Here is a 5620-nt window from a genome sequence, read left to right on the forward strand (position 1 = left end):
CACTTCACATCAAACAAACTCATGGATGAGATACAATTACCTCCCTCTCTACATTACCCCATAATTCTTGGCCAGATAAAATGGGAGATGTGGATTCAAATACTGCCTGCAACAACCTTTATAGATAGGATAAAATAGATTAATGATCCTTTTCAAATGTTCCATTGAAAGAATTCTGGATCTCTTAAGATAACAAGGAGTAAAATCAATGTTTATTCTGAACAATCTGATCATATTCTCCAAGGAAATGTTCAGCACATTTAGATAGAGGGTAACACTGTCTCTACACAGTCCCTTCAAGTATTTTCTAGGGCAGTCACAGTTTGAGTTAGATTGAGCATGTTGAAGACAGAATGAATACTCTTCTGGATGGCAATGACAACAAAAGGACATGGAAATAATGTCACTTTCCTGCACTGAAATGGATGATCAGCCATGACCCAAGTAAATCGCAGAGGAAACTCAACGGGCTGAATGGCATAATCTTGTTCCAATAGCACAGATAAAGAGTAAAACTCTATCTGTACTGCCCCAAACAGTTCCAAGCAAGGACAACACCCAAGTTAAATACACAATGGCACTCCCTTTACAAAGGGGCATTCAACATACCCAATATCATCTATCAAGATACAATGCATAAAGTGACTACTAACAAATTTGCTAATTTGGCAAAGTATGGATTAGATGCTGTTTAAATTGTTTTACTTATATATTTGCATGCCAGGTAACACACAGGGTCACGAAACAATGAAGATCACTCTACAACAGTCCAAAGATGTGTAGGTTAGGTGAATTGGCCATGCTAAACTGCCCATAGTGTTAGGCAAAGGGGTAAATGTAGGGGAATGGGTCTGGATGGGTTGCTGTTCGGAGGGTCGGTGTGGACTTGTTGGGCCAAAGGGCCTGTTTCCACACTGTATCTAATGTAATCTAATCTAATCTAATGTATCTAATCAAATAGTTCCAGGGAAGTTACAAACTGGGTTACAGGCAGTAAAGCTTTATTTACACTGACAGTTCAGACACTCCTTCTAGACTGCCTCAATGAAACACTTACTGTAATGGCAAAATACAGATGATGGAAAGTACAGTGGCAAACTGCACTTAATCGTGTTCATTTAGGTAATCCCAAGAAATTAGCAGGATTATATGTTGTACAGTGCTTCCTCTACACGTGCCATTAAAAACCTGGTGCAACGCAGGCTAGATTGCAGGCTAAACATTCCTTGACACCATCCATTCAAAGATTGCCAGTTGTTAAATGTCTGACAGCTGGCGTTGAAGCTGGAAACCAAATTCCAAACATGAACCATTATAAAAGTCCATACCTTCACCAACACACAAGGTGCAGAAGGTCACTCTTTATGTACGCTCAAGGTATGTTATGAATCAATTTCCCAACCAATGTTTCTATAATCTGAACCATACAATTAATATATCATTATCAATAATTCCATAAGCACACTAATGGTACCTCGACATTGCTTGACCATACACTTCAGTCTATCACACAAAAGTGTTAACTGAGCTTTAAATTATTTCAAAAACGTTCCATCATGCAATCTCAGAACACATCCAGTCCAGGTTAGAGACAGAGTAATGCTCCCCCTGTACTATCAAACAGTCCATGGTCAGGAATATCTTTCATTAGAAACAAAGTAATGGTCTCTCCAGACTGTTCCATTACTGTCTATACAGGAATAGAACAACTAAAATACAGATGGTAGTTCCTGCTAATTTGATTCACAAAATTGAGAAATAACATGAATTCTTGAAGTGAAGCTCCTTTATATTGCCAATGTCTGACCAACTCAGATACAGACTGATAGTAAATGCATATTAGAAACCAATATTCATGTAAATATAATAATGATTTATGCACAAGGGTATATATATATATATATTACATTAAGCTCTGTCAACTTAGTATCCCAAAAGCTGAGTCTGTTTTCAAATGTTAAATGCTTTGCATTCTCTACACACTGTGTCACCTTAGCAAAATCATGAACTAAAGGGAATCCCCCATCAGATTGAAGTTTCCCAGTTTTGTTCCCCATTTCCCACACTGTAAGTCTTGATCCTAGCAGTCCTCTGTGAACAAGTTATATTTTCCATATCCAGTTAGTATGACAATGATTCAAGTTTTCATTACGTTTTGGACTTGCTAACATATTGCTCATATCAAAAATCTGTCAAACAAATGATAATTACCATAAGACCATAAGACATAGGAGTGGAAGTAAGGCCATTCAGCCCATCGAGTCCATTCCGCCATTCAATCATGGCTGATGGGCATTTCAACTCCACTTACCAGCATTCTCCCCGTACCCCTTAATTTCTCGAGACATCAAGAATCTATCAATCTCTGCCTTGAAGACATTTAGCATCCCGGCCTCCGTTGCACTCTGCGGCAATGAATTCCACAGGCCCACCACTCTCTGGCTGAAGAAATATCTCCGCATTTCTGTTCTGAATTGACCCCCTCTAATTTTAAGGCTGTGTCCACGGGTCCTAGTTTCCTCGCCTAACGGAAAAAATTTCCTAGCATCCACCCTTTCCAAACCATGTATTATCTTGTAAGTTTCTATTAAGTCTCCCCTTAATCTTCTAAACTCCAATGAATACAATCCCAGGATCCTCAGCCGTTTCTCGTATGTTAGACCAACCATTCCAGGGATCATTCGTGTGAATCTCCGCTGGACACGCTCCAGTGCCAGTATGTCCTTCCTGAGGTGTGGGGACCAAAACTGGACACAGTACTCCAAATGGGGCCTAACCAGAGCTTTATAAAGTCTCAGTAGTACAATGGTGCTTTTATACTCCGACCCTCTTGAGATGAGTGACAACATTGCATTTGCTTTCTTAATCACGGACTCAACCTGCATGTTTACAACACAATGTAAACAGTTTTGTGTACATGATTAAACTTATCTTGAATTTACTTATGATAAGTAATTAGTTTGAATCATTATTTTATATGATCTTGTCCTTTCTGTCCTTTTTTCTTTTTGTGAACACTCTTCTACTACTCACACACACCTACTCATGGGCTGCAATCAGGGGCAGAAATACACTAAGGAGGCAGAAGCCAGATATAAGTCTCAGATTTGATTTCATATAAATTTGCTGGAGCCTTTCCCAGTTGATGAGTCACAGGATCATGTGACTAGGCTCTGTGTCTGGTGTGCAGACTCGCTGGACCTGAGGACAGTTGATAAAATAAGACTCAACTTCAAACTGCTCCCATCTTGGGATGATACAACACAGAGGAAACTAATCTAGCCTAATATAGTTTGGCACTTCGCCAAGGATCCAACAATGCAGTTTAAGTTGAAATGGTCCATTTGAAGTCCTGCTGATTTGCCTCTCCCTGAATCCAAGCCACATTGAGGAAAAGCTGGCCCATTATTAGGCACTCAATAACGCTTCCTGAGAAACTGTTTGACCTGGTATAACCAAGACACTTACCGGAGGACAACACCATCTATCGCTGCTGGGAAGGCCTGCTGATACACCAAGCTTATGTCTTGTTATTGGAAACCACTGGACAAGGCAGTAAAAATCTTGCCAGCTCTTTTCAAAACTCTTACAATCATTCATACATTTATTTATTGTCACTATATTCTGTTAAAAAATACAATGGAAAATGTAGGACTGTGCCTCAACCAGATGGAATGGTAGCTCAGTGGTTGGCACTGATGCCTCACAGCACAAGGGACCTGGGTTCAGTTCCAGCTTCAGGTGACTGTCTGTGTGGAGACATTTTCCTATGTCTCTGTGGGTTTCCTCCAGGTGTTCCAGTTTCCTCCCATTGTCTGAAGGTGTGCAGGTTAGGTGAGTTGGCCATGTTAAACTGCCCATAGTGTTCAGGGACCTAGGCTAGGTGCATCGTCAGGGGTAAATGTAGAGTAATAAAGAAGAGGAACAGGTTTGAGTGGGAATATTATTCAGAGGGTCAGTGTGGACTTGTTGGGCTGAAGAGCCTGTTTCAACACCGTAGGAATTCTATAATTTCCCGACGCCATCTTAAAACACAGAAAAATAAACCAAAACATAGAACTTACTTAAAGGCAGAAAAAGAAAGAAATAAAGGAAAAGTGTTCAAATTTTCAGTGCTTCTTGTTAAGTGCTGTGCCGTTGTGGCTAGGCATGAGTCTCATTCACTGTGCCACCACTGCTGGAACGAAAGCTGTCACGTTTTGGTGCCATTTCACCTCCATGGACATCTTTGCCACTCTGAATCCTCGCAGGACCTCACCAATGCAGATGCCACTGATGCTGGCAGGTACCGTACCAACCCAAAATCAACTCCGCTACTGCCATGAGGCTGCATTGTGCCCACCTCGCAATGCAGCTGCTGCCAATGCAACTGAGTCTCATATTATACTAAAACCTCGCCTCTGCAGCTGTGGCCAGGAGTTGGCACTAGGAACGTCTCGCCAGTGCAGAAGCTGCTGGGAACGCAAACTTGCTTCCAACGTTGCTGCCATGAGCTGGGCCCACTCGAGTCCACGCTGAGCTCACTCATCGCTGCCAACCATGCTTCAATATGAGGCAAGTAAAATAAAAGAGAAAAACAGAAAAGTAAAACAAAAGTTGGTGTTCAGCAAATAATCTTAAATATAGAGTCATATTAATGTCAGGGACATTGCCCAATCCATCAGACATTTCACCATCAGGTTGGGGGTTCGTGAGACCTAGGGACAGAATAGTGCAACATAAATATCACCACGTGTTTTTGGAAACATGGGAGATGGGTGAGATACTAAGTGAGTATTTCGCATCAGTGTTTACTGTGGAGATGAATATAGAAGCTAGAGAACATAGAGAAAGAGTAATATCTTGAAAAGTGTTTAAATTACAGAGGAGGTGAGCTGGATGTCTTAAAATACATCAAGGTGTATAAGCCTTGGGAATGATGAGGCGCATCCCAGAACTTTGTGGGAAGCTCAGAAAATGGTTGTTGGGCCCCTTGCTGAGATATTTATATCATTGATAGCCTCGGCTGTGGAGCCAGAAGACTGGCTAATGTGGTTCCATTATTTAAGAAAGGTAATGAAAAGCTGAGGAACTACAGACCACTGAGCCTGATGACAGTGGTGGGTAAGTTGTTGGAGGGGATTCTGAGGGACAGCATTTATATGGAAAGTCAAGGACTGATTGGGGATAGTCAATATGGCTTTGTGCTTGGGAAATCGTGTCTCACCAACGTGATTGAGTTTTTTTGGAAGTGACAAAGAAGTTTGATGAAGGCAGAGTGGTGGACTTTGTATGGACTTCAGCAAGGTGTTCCACAAGGTTCCACAGGGGACACTGGTTAGCAAGGTTAGGTCACATGGAATTCAGGAAGACCTAGCCATTTGGATACAACATAAGGTTGAAGGTAGGGTACAGAAACTGGTGATAGACAGGTGTTTTTTGGAATGGAAGCCTTATGAACAGCAGTGTGCCTCAAGGATCAGTGCTGGGTCCACAGATTTTTGGCATTTGTACAATTAATTTAAATGTGATTATAGAAGGAATGGTTAGTAATTTTGCAGATGACATCAAAATTAGTTGTGTTGTGAATACTGAAGAAGGTTATCTCAGTGTACAATATGACTTTTATCTGATGGGCTGA

The sequence above is a fragment of the Hemiscyllium ocellatum genome, chromosome 35 (genome assembly GCF_020745735.1).
Source record: "Hemiscyllium ocellatum isolate sHemOce1 chromosome 35, sHemOce1.pat.X.cur, whole genome shotgun sequence".
NCBI lineage: Eukaryota > Metazoa > Chordata > Chondrichthyes > Orectolobiformes > Hemiscylliidae > Hemiscyllium > Hemiscyllium ocellatum.